General features: G+C 52.5%; 1 protein-coding gene and 1 pseudogene across 5 annotated transcripts in view; both read right to left on the bottom strand.

The window, feature by feature from the left end:
• Window positions 1–14,282, bottom strand: part of Sbno2 (strawberry notch homolog 2) — a 47,165-nt gene extending 32,883 nt beyond the window's left edge. For 4 of the 5 annotated variants that reach the window (XM_017799124.2, XM_008837181.3, XM_029565459.1 and 1 more), the window contains exon 1: window positions 12,505–12,651. The gene's annotated coding sequence lies outside the window, so the exon portion shown is untranslated. Of the gene's footprint in view, window positions 1–12,504; window positions 12,652–14,266 lie in introns of those variants that run through there. The other variant, XM_029565458.1, reaches the window with a different exon arrangement.
• On the bottom strand, window positions 2,563–2,660 carry LOC115071054 (annotated as a pseudogene).
• Window positions 14,283–18,398: the final 4,116 nt, after the last annotated feature.

Below are 18,398 nucleotides of genomic sequence, written 5' to 3'. Positions count from 1 at the left end.
ACTCAGGAGGCAGAGGCAGATGGATCTCTGTGAATTCAAGGCCAGCCTGGTCTACACAGTGAGTTCCAGGCCAGCTGGGGTTACAAGGAGACCCTGTCTCAAAAAAGACCAAAAAATTAAATTAAAAATAAATTAAAAATTAAATTAAAAATAAATAAAAAGAGGCCAGGGATGGTGGTACCCTTAATGCTAGCACTGGGGAGACAAAGACAGGCAGATCTCTGGGAGACAGAGGTCAGCCTGGGCTACATAGCAAATTCCAGGCTAGGTGGGGCTACAGGGAGACTCTGTCTCAAAACAAACAAACAAACAGGCAGGTAGACAGGACAGCTCAATGGATAAAGGCACTCGCCATCAAGTCTAATGATCTGAGTTTGAACCCGAGGACCCATGGTGGAAGGAGAGTTCTGTAAAGAGTTCTGACCTCTATGGGTGATCTGTGGTGTGCACACAATAATAATAAAATAAATATTGTTTTTAGCCGGTGTGGTGGTGCATGCCTTTAATCCCAGCACTCAGGAGGCAGAGGCAGGCAGATCTCTGTGAGTTCAAGGCCAGCCTGGTCTACATAGTGAGTTCCAGGACAGCTGGGGCTACAGGGAGACCCTGTCTCAAAAAGACCAAAAAAAAAAAAAAAAAAAAAAGCCCACAAAAAAACCAACAAATGGAAAATTCCTAAAACAAAGCACATGAAGCAACTGTGTGTCTCAGGGCCTGGGGTGTCCGTAGTTCTGTGCAACCTTCTCCAAGGTCCCCTGAAGTGTCCCTTGGCTCTACGTTATCTTCTCTAAGGTTCCCCAGCAAAGTGGGTATCCAGTGTCCAGGGATCTGCTGGCACTCAACTCCTGCCATGGCTGCAACCCAAGGCCCCTCTGCCTCCAGCTCTCACACCTTCAAGCCTACTGCTCCCTGAGTGGCCTGAGATGGAACAGGACAGGAAACACTGGGTTTTGTAAGGCTTGGATGATGCAAATTAGAGACCTGGGGGTCCCAGATGCCTGGCTGTGCCCAAACATACCTCCAGAGCTATCTAGCAGGGTCATCACAGTCACTCGCTCTGAGGCCTGGCAGTACCAGCCAATGAACAGAGCCCAGGTTGGGGAAACTCTGCTCTGCACATAATATCAGCCTTAGGGGAATCTCCAGGACCACAATTGCATGAGGGGTGGGGGACTGATCAGGAAGGTACAAACTGCAAACATAATTACAGGTGTGTCCATGCAGATGCAAGACACCCAGGCAAGGTGGTCTGTATCTCTTGAAGGTGGGCAGGAGGTACTGTAGACCAGAAGTCACCAGGAGGAGTCACTGGGAGGGGACAGGAAGATTCTAAGCAGTAGCTCTACCCCTGAGCCACACCTTAGCCCTTCACTGGGGAATATAGGCTGTCACTGTATCCCTGAGCCATGCCCCCAGGCCCTCACTGGGGGCCTCTAGGCTGTCACTCTGTCAAGTCATGCCCTCAGCTTACTTTTTTAAACTTTTGAGGGTCCAGCAAGATGGCTTATCATGTAAAGGTTCTTGTAGACAAGCCTGACAACACAAGTTCAATCCTTGAGACACACGTGGTATAGAGACCGACACTACAAGTTATCTTCTGACCTACACATGTGACCTCCACTTGCAAGTGCCCACTGACTCACACATATTCCCACGTGGTGGCACACGCCTTTAATCCCAGCACTCAGGAGGCAGAGGCAGGCAGATCTCTGTGAGTTCAAGGCCAGCCTGGTCTACATAGTGAGTTCCAGGACAGCTGGGGCTACAGGGAGACCTTGTCTCAAAAAGACCCCCCCCCAAAAAAAAAGTAATACAAGGGGCTAGAGAGATGGCTCAGCATTTAAGAACACTGGTTGTTCTTGCAGAAGACCCAGGTTTGAATCCCAGTACCCACATGGCAGCTAACTGTCTATAACTCCAGTTCCAGGGGATCCAACAGCCTCTTCTGTCCTCCGTGGGCATTGCACAACACAGGTGCACTTACTTACATTCAGGCAATACATGCATACACGTAAAATAAAAAAATAAAAAAGAAAGTAATACAAATTTTAGGGCTGGGGAGATGGCTCAGCGGTTGGGAGCACTGACTGCTCTTGAAGAGGACCCAGGTTCAATTCCTAGTACCCACATGGTGGCTACAAACCATCCTTAACTGAAGTTAAGTTCCAGAGGAATCCAAAGCCCTCTTCTGACCTCCATGGCATTGCATGACATGGGTCCACTCACATACATGCAGGCAATACACTCATACACATAACATAAAAAATAATAAATGAAATATTTAAATAAAATAAAATAAAAGTAATACAAATTTTATTTATTTTTTGGTCTTTTTATTTATTTACCTTTATTTATTTATTTTTTATTTTTGTCTTTTTGAGACAGGGTCTCCCTGTAGCCCCAGCTGGCCTGAAACTCACTATGTAGACTAGGCTGGCCTCAAACTCACAGAGATTTGCCTGCCTCTGCCTCCCAAGTGCTGGGATCAAAGGTGTGCACCACAATGCCTGGAAGAAGGAAAAAAAAAAAAGAAATACAAACTTTAAGACAATTTTATTTTTTGCTTGTTGGGGCCTGGGTTTCACCCTCCTACACCATGGCAGCCAGAGGTGAACTGAGCCCCTGAAAAACAATTTTTTTGAGAGAAATTCTCACTCATTTTCCCAGGCTAGTCTTAAATGTGCAATCCTCCTGCCTCAGCCTACTGAGAAGCTGTGAACACAGGCCTGTGCCACCCTCCCAGCTCACTCTCTCTCTTTTTAAAAACAGTGTGATTGAAAAAAAAAGTGTGATGAAAACAGGAGTCATAGATACTTAAAAATGATAGTCTAGTGTGGTGGCACACACCTTTGATCCCAGCACTTGGGAGGCAGAGGCTGGCGGATCTCTGTGAGTTTGAGGCCAGCCTAGTCCACTTATCATGTTCTAGGCCAACTGGGGATATAGGGAGACCCTATCTCATAACCACCCCCCCAAAAAAGTTTTAAAGTTGCCTAACATGTGCAAAGTCCACCACCCAAATCCCAAACCTACAATTCTAGTGCACACTAGGCTTGAGTGAGAGAGCTCTGGTCATAGCCACACAAACCCAGGCGACTGGCATAAACAGAACTACGAGGGAGAGTAACATGGGCAGGAGGTAAACAGGGACATGGTCCACCCTGCAACACCATAACCAGCAGGACTAAGTACATGGAACGCCTGGTCACAATCTGTCACCACCGTGAGCAAGTCTGATCATCTGCAGAGCCAAGCTAATTTGATACCACACAGGTACACAGGGGATACATGCAGAGAGGCCACACATACCAAATCCTCCCAGCACGGGGCAGCTAGAAATGTCCAAAGCTGTCGTTTTTTTGTTTGTTTGTTTGTTTGTTTGTTTGTTTTTTGAGGCAGGGTCTCATGTAGCCCAGTCTGGCCTCAAACTCCAGAGGGCTGGGGTGACAGGGTGTGCTATCATGTTTGTGTGGCACTAAGAATGAACTGGGTGCTTTGTGGGTGTTGGGTGAGTGCTCTGCACATTTTATCAACTGAGCTATAAGCACTCTACCAACTGAACCTAGTCTGCTGGGTATCTAGAACCAGGTGCTTCTAGACAGATGCAGTCCTCATCCTAGACAGTGCCTCAAGAACCCCAAAACCAGATCCTCTTCTAGGCCTCATGCCTGCAACCTCCTGGCTCAGGCATGGCATCCAAGGAATCTGGTTTCCACAGACAGGGCTAGGACCCCTCCAAGGGTGCCGGGGCAGGCACACATAGATGTGCCTAACACTTGCTCCCAGGAGCTGCAGAGCCCACGTGCAGCCACATTATCCCCTAGGTCCAACTGGGCTGTGACCACTCTTGGGGACAGTGAACCTGGATGCCCCTCAGGGCAGGCAGCTTCTCAGTAAACCACAGACTTGACCTTGGGCTGCCCTGGCTTAGCAGCTGTGGTAAATGCACCTGAGTCTGCCTTCTCTTGATACTGTGGTCTGGGCTCCCTCCCCTAGGGCTCAAGAGAAGCATGGGAGGGGGGTTGCTGAGAGGAAAACAGGGTTGCCACTGGCAGAGGTCAAACTAAAGCAGAGCTGGTTCTTGTGGCTGCAGAGACAGGTAGGTGCCTGAGAGCAAGGCTCCCCATTTGTCTGCCCTTTTGGGACCCAAGGGGGACATTGTAGATCTCTCTTGCCTCCCTCCCATCTTATGGCTAAGAAGACTGGGACAGAGGCCCTACTGGAGCTACTAGCGTGGCCTGCCTGAGGACCCTAAAACCTACCCCAGCCACAGGAAGCAGAGTCCAGCAAATAAGGTGGGTAGGGGCCGGAGAGATGGCTCAGTGGGGAAAGGAGCTTGCTGCCAAACCTGACAACTTGAGTTCCAACCCCAGACCCTGTAGAAGGAGAGAACCAATTACAAGTTGTCCCAATCCCCCCCGCCACACCACACACACACATAAAAAAATGAATAAGCCATGTAGAGGAAAGTGAGGTGGCTTGACATCCTCCTCCACCTGCAGGGCTCTGCAGGGTTTATTCTACCCACATGACACACAGGGAACTGAGGCTCAAAGTCAGAATGATCTCTCCCTACCATGGGGCAACAGGGACCAGTGCAACAGCTCTCCACCTCTGTGCGTAGATGTGGCTGGGTCTGAAGAGCTGCAGACATACTCTGCCCTGCCTGAGGGTGGGGGTGGGGTCCTAGGCAGACAGGTGGCTACCTGTGGGGGCACGTTCAAATGGTCTGAGTGGATTGAGGACCAGTGACTCCTGGGCTTGGTGAACTGGGCACATCACTGGAAACAGTCTCTGTGCCAGCAAAGGATTATATTATGATCAGCTGATAACATGAATTTGAGGTGACAGCTCAAGTGTGGGGACCTGGCCCTGTGGTGGTTTGTGAACTAACATACTAATTGGGTCAGTGGGACCTTGGGAAAAGTGGGGCCCAGGAGAGGTAGGCCTGAGGTTCCAGGACCCTCCATGCCTGTGGCTTCAAGCCACGTAGATTGCACGGCTCTAGTTGAGGATATTCATGGGATGCTCACTGTGAGACACAGGGTAGCCCTGACCTGTGACCAACTCCCTGGAAGCAGCCGGCCCCAGCCATGACCTTGGGTTTCCAGACTCCCCAGAGGCCCCTGAATCACAGTAGCTCCACATGCCAACAGCAGGCAGAGGCCAATGGCTGGCCTGGTCCCCGAGTCCCCAAGGCACAGGGTATCACAGCAGGTTGACAGAAGGCAGTGGGATGAGGACAGGATGCCCCGGGAGTAACTGGGAGGCCCTCTGGTCTGCACAAAGGGTCTGGATCTAGTTTCTAGTTCCAACCCCAATATCTACACTGCAGTCACTCAATGGAGAAAGCCTGCGAGACCCCCAGACCAGGTGTGCCCCACAGCTGAGTTCACGGAGAGGTGGGGGCTGCCCTCCCTCCCCATTGAATTGAGTTCTGGGGAACATTGGTCACTCAGCCATTGCAGCCCTTTCCTCGGTTCACTCTAGAGGTCACAGTGTGGGGGATCCACATAGCACCCTGATTTCCAGTGGAATTCCCCACCCATGCCTTCCAGAACCTTCCAAGGGGAAGACAGGAGGGAGTGCTGGACACTCCAAAACTGACAGAGGCAGAGAGGAGCCAGGAATGGACAGGGGGGCTGTCCAGCGACTCTTACAATACCCCCAATCTAGCCCAGTGGTTGGCCTCCTCCACAGAGCTGGGGAGATAGCTAGATGCTCCAGGAGAAGAGGGTATGGGAGGGGCCCCAGAAAGGAGACCCTGCAGCCCTGCACAGGTATGACTACAAGAATGCCCAACCTGGACACAGCCCAGGGTGAACCAGGCCTGGTGGGCAGTATCTGGTGACCTCTGGGTTAACTATATGACAGGCAGATCCCATAGCCGGGGCGGGGGGGTGCTCCACAGATGGGCTAGGCTGGGGGTGACTTAAGGGGTCACCATGAAGCTGAAGACCCAGAGGGGACAGCAGACACCTGATTCCTGTCACCGAACCAGACCTGGGAATGGGCACAGGAGCTGGACCCACAGAAACCACACATCACCTCAAGATGGGCACTTTTTGAGGGTGGCCACCTGCTTAGCTGATGGGGTTTGTTTTGTTTTGTTTTGGTCTTTTTGAGACAGGGTCTCCCTGTAGCCCCAGCTAGCGTAGAACTTGTTATGTAGACCAGGCTGGCCTTGAACTCACAGAGATCAGTTTGCCTCTCTGTCTCTAGAGTGCTGGGATCAAAGCTGTGCACCACCACACCCGGCTATGTATTTTCTTTGACACAGGATTTCATGTAGCCCAGGCTGACCTCAAACTCACTATGTAGACAAGGATGAACTTCTGCCTCCAGTTCCAGAGTGCTTTGATGACAGGTATGCACCACTATGCCTGGCCCTTAACCCATCCTGCAGACACTACAACCATGGGAAGGAACCCCTCATCTGAGGAGTGAGGTCCATGTGTGGGACCCCACAGGTGCCATCAGGGCTGGCCAAGGACAATCACCATATAATAAACAAAGCAAGACAGACCTGTGGGCTTGCTGTGCAGCCTCAAGATCCACAGCATCCCCAGGTCCCCTGGCCTATACCTGCCCATCCCAGAGGTGAGGTATGGACCTCAGCCTGGGTCTTGGGGACCCCAGCCTTGCTCCAACCATTAAAATGCACAGTTTTGCATTCTAGGAGGGCAAGGAGACTCCTTAAGGTAGTGGCCTGGACAGCAGCCGCCACTGCACATAGAGCTCTGCTGGTCTTTTAATCCTCTAATCTTCTGCCTGTATGGACACAAGTGGACAGTCCCTGTGGTGGTCACACATCTTCCACATGGGCATCGTTATTTGTCAAGGATCTGTGGGTCTAGTGTCTCAGTGTGGAGCTGGAGATGGCTCAGTGGTTAAGAACACTGGCTTGCTCTTGCAGAGGACCGGGGTTCAGTTCCCAGCACCCACATGGCAGCTAACAACTGTCCATAACAAGTATATACTTATATACATGCAGGCAAAACACTCATAGAGAATAAAAATAAGTTAAAGAAATTTTTTTTTCATTGTGGTGGCGTGGTGGCGCACACCTTTAATCCTAGGCAGAGGCCTGGTCTAAATAGTGAGTCCAGGACAGCTGGGGCTACAGGGAGACACCTGTCTCAAAAAGACAAAAAAAAAATTTTTTTTTTTTAAAGAAGAAGGCTTATGAGGCACTGAGCTTGGTCTCCTCTGGCCCCCAGATCCTCTTTCCTTAAGCAGATGTTAAGCCACTCCTACCCCCTCTGATTTCTTGGCCCTCTGAGGTCAGTGATCACTGTCTCTCCCACCCCATGCTGCCATGCCTGCTTGAAGCTGGTGCCCCTGAGAAAACTTGAGTGATGGTTGGAGTTGGGCACAACTGGGTCCTACACAGTTGACACCACCTTGGGGTTCCCTCAGTCCAAGCTTAAGCCTAAGAGCAACACAATAGACCCATGTCCCTGTGTAAATGGTCCCCCATGCCCAGAGGAGAGTGGAGGCTGGGCCACAGGGACAGGCCACACGAAGAGGGGCCCCAGTGTCCTCACACAGCAGCCCATAGCACACTGTTTTCTCTCTACCATGATGGGTAGGCAAGTCTGGCAGCATGAAGCACAGGGGCCTCCAGGCTGCTAGGAAGTTCCCACAGGGTTACAGCATGGGCACTCAGCTGGTGAGGAGGAGACCCTCCTCTGCAGGATATCAGTGTGTGGGCCTTGAATTCAGAGGACCCCATCTCCACTGTGAACAGGGTAGGGCAACCAGCACCTCCTGACTTGAGGTCTCAGACCTGCATGGGCTATCCTTTCTCCTGCCCCTGGTCTCCTCTCTTTTCTGCCCACTGTGAAAAGAGGCCTTTATACTGATGGCTCCTGAGACACATATGCTATTTTTTTCATTTTTGAGACAAGGTCTTATTGTAGCCCAGAGGGGCCAAAAACTCTGTATATAGCCATGGATGATCCTGAACTCCTGATCCTCCTGTCTCCACTCCAGAGAGCTGGGAGAACAAATGTGTACCACCACACCTGGTTTATGGGGTGCTGGGGATGGATCCTGGGCCTCATGCATTCTAGGGAAGTGCTCTGCCCAATGAGCCCCAGCCTGTCACCCAGGACTCACAAGAACCTGAAATCTACAGTCCCATGCTATGGAGACCAGTTCACAGGTCTGGTACTGTGAACTGGTCTGGTACTCTAATGGATCTCTGGGCCAGACCTGAGATCCTAACACCACCCAAGGCCATTTATGGCCTCTCAGTCAATGGCAGACATGTGACTCAAAGGCAAGGCTCATGAACAGCTGGGGGTGAGGGGAGCCAAGGAATAGTGAGAGTGGGGTGCCCAGAGTCCAAGTAGCATGCTCATTCGGAGCTCCCCCAACCTCCAGAGGAAGCAAGAGGGCGGTGCTCTGGGGAAGCCTAGGCCAGGCAGGAGAGAGGAATGCAGCCCAGGGTATCCAGAAGGGCTGGTTTTTCAGAAGTCCTAGACAAGGTTTGGGGCTGGCAGTCCCTGGCTGTTTAAAGAGGGCACTGCAGGCTGCACACCCAGCCTCCCACAAAGCCATAGCAGAGATATGAGCTAGAGGATACCCCCAACACCATCCAAGTCCCCAACCTCCACCTGAGGCTCAGAGAGGGTCAAGCTCCAGAATTTTGGGGGCATCTTCCAGGGTTCCTGGACACCTGTGCCCAGGTGCTCCCCAGCCAATATCCAGCCAAGCTCAGACATCACCCATAGGCCAGGGCACAGGCTCATATACCACACTTCACAGCACCCAGGACACACCCAGCCCTTACTGGCTCAGCATAGAAGACTCAGGACTCTAAATTGGTTCACAGAGCCTCACAGGTTCCCAACCAGGCACATCCACTCTTGGTAGTCCCCATCCCCCAAACTTAACCCTCAGTGCATGTGCATCCCACTCTACTCCACCCTCATCAGAGATCAGGGTACAGGTAACCGATCTGGCAGCCAGAATGCAGGCTGCCCAGGGAAAGGAGGCTTTTCTCAGTTTACCTCACTTGCAGAGGGCCACCCTGAGCTCCAGGGTAGACAGAGAACAGTCGGGGAGGGTGGTCATTGCTTGGGGACTTTCTCTTTGACCTGTTGGTATGCTTGGCACAGTCACCCCACCCTAGTCAGTCAATCAGTACCATAAAGGCCTGCTGCCTTCCCAGGACCCTCAACCTGTGCTGAGTCTGTGGCTTTTGACTCCGCAGGGGTGGGGACTCCCCGGAAATTCAAGTGACTTGTCTTGCCTTCCTCCAGGACTGGTGAGGTCACTTTCGAAATGCAGTGGGACCTGGCTAGATCCCAGCCACCACCTCTTTCAGTTTCACTCTGTGATGGGTCCCCCTTGGGGACAGGACAGGGCAGTGCCGAGGGAGGGACCTCAAATCTGCTTATCTCAGACTGCCTGGATGGGGGTGCAGGTCCAGAGGGCAGCAGCCAACAGCATGCCCGGCACCCACAGGGCCTCCCCACCAGGTCACATGCAGCATCTGGGGACAGAAGATGGGGCAAAGGGCAGGCACCCAGCTCTGAGGGGGCCATCCACTGGAGGACAGGCCTGTAGCCACCCAGGGGCGTTGCATCTGACCCTCTGTCCACCTGTCACTTCTCTGGGCAGTGCCTACACTCGGGGACCCAGCCACTGCCTGCTCCAGCACTCAGCACCTTCCCACTGCCCCCACACCCTGCCCACACCAGGGGGCACTCTGTCCTCTGACAACACAGGTATGGTCATGGCTGCACAGGGACCAGGGCTGGGTGCCTGCCACTAGGAGCAAGAGGCCAGGACACATGGCTGATCCCCAGGCCACTGCTAGGGCACCCATGTCACGCCAGCACTACCTGAGAGTCACTCTGCAGTGTCCCTGGTGTGAGCTGGCCACAGGCCAGGCAGTGGCCCATCCTAACCATGCAGTCCTGGGATTCAGATGGACACAGTGGGCCTTGCTTTGGGGGTTCACACTCACATACCAAGTTCACCTGTGGAAAGTCTACAATGTACTCGGATCCTACAAACATGATCTCTAGTACCAGAACATTCCATCACCCCCAAAGTGAGTTGTTTCCAGGGTCCATCACCCCATCCCCTCAGCTGCCATGATAGTCTACTTCCCTCCCTGAAGTCTACTGTCCTTGGCATGTCCTGTCACTGAGATCAGCACACTGTGGCCTCTGTCTGGGTCTTTGACCATGCTGTGCTGTTGTTAACTACCCGGCACCCACAGCACTACCATGGTCTCACCTGGAACTGGCTCTGTCCTCTGATGGCCACAGCCACAAGAGGTGCCCATCCCTCCCAAGGTGAACAGAGGTGACTGTCACCCTCCCCAGGGCTCTCTGAGGACATCAGCTCTTCATTCCAAACCCTCTGAGTCGAAGACTTGGCACTGTCCTAGGGTCCACCTGCCCAGCCAGTCAGGAGCGCACAGGGACAGGCCAGGAGAGGCCAGGTGTTGGTCACCACGTCCTCAAGCTGTGCCCCTTGCTGAACACACTACCCTCCCCACACAGCCTGTAAACAAACATCACACACAATTTCAGAAAATGTCACACACCCCCAACAGGGAAGTAGCCCATCCCACCCTTGCTGGATATTGCGGGGGGGGGGGGCACGATGGATACGACACACAGCCACACAGTCACCTCTTTATTCTGTCCCTGGGTCTGTGTTCTCTGCCAACCCCACTCAAGGGGTACCAGCTGATGCCAGGGGTGTGCAGGTAGGGTGTGGGCTACAGGGTGCCCTGGGCCAGTGGAAACTCTCCCTGCCTCAGTTTCTATCTTTGCACCTGTGCTCACCTCCACCTGGGCCTGTCCACACTCCAGGGACCCAGTGGGGCCAGCTGCCCACCCCAACAGGAGCCCCACGCTTCTCCAGGAACCACACCCTGTGCCAGGCTCCTGGCAACACATCTAACGGGTTCATCAGGGTCAGGTCATCAGCTCAGGGTCCCTCAGTGCTCTGGAAAACTCCATTTTCAAAACTGCCAGCCATTGTGACACCCTCAAAGCCAGGGACCCCACTCATTCCCCACTCACTGAGTGCAGCAGCTGGCACCCGCGGTCTTGGGCAGGAAGGCCGCTCCCGAGCAGGCGGGATCCACAGGCATTCCAGGAAGCAGAGCCTGGGGATGTCCCAGCCACTTCACACACAGTTTTTTTTTTTTTCCCTCTGCTTTTCAGAGTGTTAATCGTGACATCCAGGGTGCCACCCAAGTCTCTGCCCAGGCACCAGGCTTGTCCCAGGACTTGGGGTGGCAGTGCCCACTTCAGCTACCTAGAATCTTGGTTTCAGTGTCACCCCCACGTGAAGTGCAGACCTGGGGGCATGGTGGGGTCAGCTATCAGAGTGACTGCCACCCACCCAGGGGACCCATCAAGGAAGCTCCTCCTAGAGGGCCAGGCCAGCAGGCAGGATGGATGGGAAAGGACAGCTGGGGGGAGGGGGGTTGGTGACAGGAAAAGCTGGGGTGCTGACCAAAGAACTGAGGGTGACAGGCAGGAAGGGGTAAGGAGGTGAGGGAGGCAGGTCTAAGGTCACCAGGGGACACAAAGACCACCACAATGGAAAGGTCAGGGGTCAGTAAAGAATGTGGGGCAGGGATTGACAGAGAACCACAGAAAAGAGAGTTAGGGGTCACCACTGAGGCTGGGGTGAATGTTCCCAGTGGTGGAGCACTGCAGCACAGGGCATGGGTCGGGGTTCATTCCCAGGACCAGAATCAGTGACAGGGGTCACCAGGGAGGTAGTGATCAGGGTTCCCATGGGAGTGACTGGGGTCTTTGCAGAGGCAGAGCCAGAATTCACTAGGAGAACAGGAGTCCCCACAGTGAGGTAAAGATTCACTAGGGAGAATGGGGGTCCCCAGGGTGAGGTCAAGGTTCACTAGGAGAACAGGAGTCCCCACAGTGAGGTGAAGTTTCACCAAGGAGAATGGGGGGTCCCCAGGGATCAATTCCCTAGGCGTGCAGTGTTAATGTGAAGGAAAGGCTCAGGGTTCCCTCCCAGGACCCAAGAGTGGGATCAAGGGTCCCGGGCAAGGGTGGGGATCCCAGGGAGGGAGGGTATCTCAGCAGCACAGGCCAGGGTCAGGGTTCACCTTAAGGACAGGGGACAGAGTAAGCTGGGGGTCAAAGTTCCCAGGGGGCAGTGGGGGAGGAGGGTCACAGGGAACAGGAGCCAGGGTTCCCTAGGAAATGAGGTGGGGGGAAAAGGCAGGGTTAGAGGTTAACAGGGAAAGCGGGGTCAAGGTTCACAAACGGGGTCGAGGCTGGGGGCGAGGTCAGGGGTCGCGGGAGGGGTCATAGGTCGCGGGGGGGCGGGGTCAGGAGTCCGGGGTCGCGGCGCCTCGTTCGTTCCCTTCCCCATGGTCTTGAAAAACCCCACCCTGGTGAGAACCCCGGAGCCCGAGCCGACCCGCGAACGTAGGGGTCGTGGGGGTCGCGGCGTGGTCACCATGGGTCACGACAGGGTCGCGGGCCGGCGCCTCACCTCAGACGCAGACGCGGAGTCCGCGGCGCCTCAGTTTCTCGGAGCCTCTGGGCGGCCGCTGCTCACTTCCGGGTTCTGAGCGCCATCTTGGCAGCGGCCCCCTCACTTCCTCTCCTGTGAGGGGGCGGGGCCGCAAGGGCAGGACATCTTGTTTTGGGGGCGGGGTTTATGTGGCCGGTTGGTGGGCGTGGTCTCTTGGGGGCATGGTTGGGGCTGGCAGAGCCCTGAGTGTCCAAGCCAACACCAGGGGATGCTGCACGGAACCCAGTGAGCACTGACGGCCTCACCTGCCTCAGTTTCCTCCCCTGCCATACACTCAGAGGAATGAACTTGACCCCATTCGACTATGTGACCCTTCCTCAAACTCCTCAGTTTCTCCTCCAGGCCTTTACACATGTCCCATGGACCCCTCACACCCTGCCCTCCTCCCTTTGAATGAGCCAGAACAAATGCAAGCCCCCCTTTTTTTTTTTAAATATATATATAACTCAGGCTGGCCTGGAACTCACTATGTAGCCCTGGCTAGCCTCGATCTAACACTCACAGAGATCCACCTACCTGGCTGCTAGGTTCAAAGGTGGGCACCACAACCCCAAGCCCTTTCTCACCCCCACCTCCAATACTTTTCATTCATCTGTCTCCTTTCTCAGTGTAGTGCTAGGTCACTGGACACAAATGGTGAACGAGGCCAACTCAGCCACCATCCCCAACACCAACAAGATGTCACATGTTCAGACCCCAGGTTGCCACCACACCAGAGTCTCCTGCATTCACTTTAACCCCTGAAATTAGACTATTCTGTGAGTAAATAACGTCAGTGAACTCTACTAACACCTGTTTTTGTGCCCAGCCTTGCACTGAACAAAAGGCCCTTGAGATAACTCAGGAGTCCCTGACAAGGGGAGAGAGCCAGGAACACAGATTCCCCACATGGGCCATCAGGGGAGGGGACCAGGCAGGAGCTATCCCAGGAGACCGCAGGGCAGAGGAAGGATATAGAGGCTCAAATTTGGGCATTCAAGTAGGAGTTTGCCACAGACAAACAGGAAGAAGGGCAGTTTAGGTGAAGGAAAAGCTGTTCAAAAGCCAGTATCAGCTGGGCATGGTGGGCATCCCAGCACGCAGGAGGCAGAGGCACATGGATCTCTGTGAGACTGAGGCCGACCTGGCTACATAGTAAGTTCCAAGCCAGCAGGGGCTGCAGGGAGATCCTGTCTATAAATAAATAAATAAATAAATAAATAAATAAATAAATAAATAAATAAATAAATAAGGTGCTATAGAGGTGGCTCAGCATTTAAGAGCACTGGCTGCTCCTGCAGAAGACCCAGGTTCAGTTCTCAGCACCCACATGACAGTTAACAATCCCTAACTCCAGTTCCAGAGGATCTGATGCCCTCTTGTGTCCTCCACATGCATTACACACACGTGGTGCACTTACATGCAGGTCAAATACTCATATACATAAAGTAAAAATAGATAAATGAATAAATAAGTAATAAAATTTTAAAAACCTGGGTGCAGCAGTGTGTGCTTGTAATCCAAGCACTGGGAAGGCAGAGGCAGGAGAATACAGTTCCAAGCCAGGGAGGGACCATGTCTCAGAAAACAAGGTGGACAGCCACTGAGAAACAAGAGCAAGCTTGGCTTTCACATACACACAATGAATCCTCTCCATCAGATTCACAAGGAGATTGAGTTCCACACAGGTGGACCCAGCCCTGCTCCCACCTTGGTCCTCTGAGATCATGGATAGAGTTACCTGATTTTCCCAGGGGAAGAATTGGAGGCACACGACAGTCCTGGAGTTGGCCCCAGGTCACCAAAGGACAAGCATGGATGTGACCCCTGCCACGTCCACCTTGGGAAGCCACGAGGTCTCTGTGGGTAATTTTGCCTCAAATGGGGGCAGTTTGCCCAGGCTGGGGTGGGTCCAGCCCTGTCAGCCTGCAAGAATCTGCCAAGTTGGAGATGTCTAGAGAGTTAGTCAGATTCGGGGATTTCCAAGGAATTGCAGGAGTCAGCCTTGGAGGGTAGCAGGGACCTGACTCTCAAGTTCATGGTCCAGTTTTGGGTGCAGGATCACAGTCTAGCTGTGTGACCCTCAACTGAACTGTAACACTCTACCGACTTACAAGTACTCTACTGAGTTACAAGTACTCTACTAACTAAGCTATAAACTACCAACTGAACTACAAGTACTCTACCAATGGAGCTATAAGCACTCTATAAACTGAGGTACAAGCACTCCACCCAGTGAACCCCAGACCAGTTCAGTTTTGGTTTCCAAAACAAATTTTTTAGTTAATTCTGCCAACAATGGAACCCAGGACCTCATAATAGCTACAAGCACTCACCACTGAGCCACGGACACAGCACGTTTCAAAGGACAGAAGGCCTTGCAGGCAGTTGCTAAGGACATTCTTGGGCCTCAGCCTCAGTTTCGCTTCTGGCCTAAGCTCACCTTCCCAGTGCTGGAGATTGAGGCATGCTGGGGTGGAGCATGGGGGAGTGGCCTGCAGCTCCTCACAGATTTTCAGGGCTGGGCAGTTGTGGCAGAACAGGTGAGCTGCCTGGCCCAGCCCCAGAGGAGTGGGCAGGGAACTGGGGACTCACTTCCTGTTCCCCCATACTCTGGAAAGTCCCAGTGTTCCCAGGCTGCCTAGCGAGCCCATCCTCCTTCACAGTCGACCCTTGACCACTTCTGTTTTCTGTACCCACTTCCCCTCGTGGGGTCCCCCAACACCGCCTCTTCCTCCTTCCTTCCCCCATGCCTCATCTCCCATTCTCAAGTCCAGCTGGTTTTCCTGTGTGCAGAAGGGGAAACTAAGGCACAAGCAGGTGTAGAAAACTATATCTGCCCCCTACCCAGTCTTCCTGTCTTCTGTTTCTTTCTGACCAAATCTTTCGGTCTTTCTTTTTCCACCCGGCACTCTCTCCTGAGCTAGCTTCATCCAGTCCAGACACCAGTCGCCCCCTCCTGTACCCTGCCCACCTGCCGCAGACTTCTTGGTGTCCCCAGCTGTCCATCACTGTCTCAGGATCTGTGTCTGGACACTTCTGGGTCCCAGGGCACAGGGCCAGATCCTGCTAGCCCCTGTTCAGGACTCCTGCTTGTGCCAAGACTTGGGGGGGGCGGCAAACCAGTCTGACAAGTTTGAGATCCACCCAGCCCAGGCCTACCTCTGCTGGGAGAGGCCAGGACACCAGCCACACACCCCTGAAAAGGCAGATCTGCACACCTCCCCCTGGTCCCCACAGTGGGGCCTGAGGTTGGAGAACTGAAGGAAAAGGGTGAGCCCAAACACAGGTCATGTGGGGCTACTCCTGAGTTGCAGAAACACATTAACAACACCTGGGGGCAGCAGGGAGCCATTGAAGGTCAGGAAGCAGTGCCGTGGTATAGTGCAGAGACAGAAGTCAATGGAAGCTAGGCCTGATGACACCAGCTGGTTATCCCAAGGACTCTGGAGACTAGGAGGAGTATTGTCAGTTCAAGCTAGCTGGGGCACTTTCCTGAAACTTTGCCTTAAACCTTAAAATGTAAAAAAAAAAAAAAAAAAGGGGGGGGCACCACTCGTTATAAGCTTTCTGAATAGCAATAATGTTTTAACTACAAATGCCTGGCTCATTGTTCAAGAGGGAGTGACAATTAGCCTGGTCCTACTGCAATTGTTACTGCTGCTGGTTCTAAAAAATAGCAATATCGAATCAGGATTTGACATTTCCCTTTGGTTTACAATCTGATGTATACTGTATTCAAAATGTACTTAGTCATTTTAAGTCACAGGCAGGAAGGAAAATGGCTCCCAAGCAGATTTAAAAAAAAAAAAAAAAAAAAAAAAAAAGGGTGTGGACCTACTCAGGAGTAGAGTGACAGCCTAGAGTCCCCACTGAAGGGCTGGGGGCAGGCTCTGTGGTAAGCATTTCCTTGCATCCAAGGACCTGGGTCATCCCCACTGTCACATCTCACTTGCAGGATGGTCTTGTGCCTGTGGTCACATTCCTAAGCAAGGGTCAGCTTCCCTGGCCCAGCTGAGCACCCAGCTCCAGGTCAGACTGTGAGTGTGAGTGGGGTGAGCCCTCAGAGGTCAGATGTGAACACTGATTCTATTTCTGGAGCAGTTTGGAGCCACAGAGGGTGCAGCCTGGAGGCTGAGCAGCTCTGGAGGGTGGCCAGGCAATGAGAAGGAAGGCAGGCCTGAGACCATGGGTCATTTAGGATGGAAGGAGGGCACGAGCAGACTGGAATTCCCAGCCCCAAATCTTAGCACTGGGACCCTCAATAGAGAAAAGGACAGAAAGTATGGAATCTGGGATGCTGAGGGGCAGGGGTCCCTAGAAGTGGTAAAGCCCCAGCCCACCCCCAACTATCCTCCTCAGTGGTACCCAGCCAGTTCCAGCCAGTGAGGTCACCTACTCTGGGATTCCTGGACCTTTATCTGGGAGTTGCCACCCAGCCCAAGGGAGATTCCAGGATGGGGTTGATTCACTCCCATCCTGATGGGAGGAGAGGGCACCTGGAGAAGTTTCTGGAATCCAGACACCAGATCCCTCCCCCCAGCTCCTACAGGGCTAGAGGACAACCAGTCCAAGGTGGTGTCCACAGTCAGACAGAATGCGATTCCAGCAGGTCTGAGGAGGAGGGGCTGGGGTGGTCATGAGTGTGTACAGCTCCCCGAAGGTCATCTCATGTCTGCAGCTACTGCAAGGGTGGACGACAGAGCTGGGGCACCCAGGGATTCTAACTTCCAGTGTTTGAATTCCAGCTTTTCCACACAGTGCTGTGTGACCCCAGGCAAATGTCATAACCTCTCTGTGTTTAATTAGCAAGTGTGTCAGGCAAGCTTTCTACCAATGAGTTATACTTTCCGCCCCCATGGGGATGACTTCATAATAAAAATAAATAAATCAGCCCCATGGTGGCACATGCCTTTAATCCCAGCACTTGAGAGGCAGAGGCAGGTGATCTCTTTGAGTTTGAGGCCAGCCTGGTCTACATAGTGAGTTCCAGAGGAATTCAACACCATCTTCTGACCGCTGTGGGCATTGCATGACACAGGTGCACTTATACAGATGCAGGCAATACACTCATACATTAAAATAAAAATGATAATTTTTTTTAAGATTTTATTATTTTTATTTTTTGTATATGCATGTATTGCCTTTGTGTAGGTAAGTGCACCTGTGTCATGCAATGCCCGTGGAGGACAGAAGAGGCTGTCAGATCCCCTGGAACTGGAGTTACGGACAGTTGTTAGCTGCCATGTGGGTGCTGAGATCCGAACCCGGGTCTTCTGCAAGAACAGCCAGTGTTCTTAACCACTGAGCCATCTCTCCAGCCCCCAAAATGATAAAAATACTTTTTAAAAAAGAAAATATAATATTCAGTACGTACAAAGTGGATGGCCTGCTGGATGGCATGTCTTTTATATTAAGCAGTATCAGTTGCCTACAGTCACATAACAAATTGACCTAAAAACAATGTCTTCACAATGTGCATATTCATCACCTCATGGTACTCTTGGGTTAGGAGTCTGTTTAGCTGTGTCTTCTGCTCCAGCTGCCATCTCTCCAGCCCTGTTTTATTTTTTAAAGAGGAAGCTGGATAAGTTTGAGGTTAGCCTGGGCTACATAGGTAGAGCCTGTCTTGAGAGAAAGAATGGAGAAAAAGAGAAGTTATCTGAAACTTATTTTATTAAAAAACATTTATTCTAGCTGGGTGTGGTGGTGCACGCCTTTAATCCCAGCACTCGGGAGGCTGAGGCAGGCAGTTCTCTGTGAGTTCAAGGCCAGCCTGGTCCACATAGTGAGTTCCAGAACAGCTGGGGCTACAAGGAGACCCTGTCTCAAAAAGACCAAAAAAAAGAAAGGAAAGAGAGATGAATACAATT

This window comes from Nannospalax galili, unplaced genomic scaffold, assembly GCF_000622305.1.
Source record: "Nannospalax galili isolate Female #2095 unplaced genomic scaffold, S.galili_v1.0 scaffold77, whole genome shotgun sequence".
In the NCBI taxonomy this organism is placed as follows: domain Eukaryota; kingdom Metazoa; phylum Chordata; class Mammalia; order Rodentia; family Spalacidae; genus Nannospalax; species Nannospalax galili.
The sequence above is the reverse complement of the archived record's forward strand: the minus strand, read 5'-3'. Positions and strand labels throughout refer to the sequence as shown.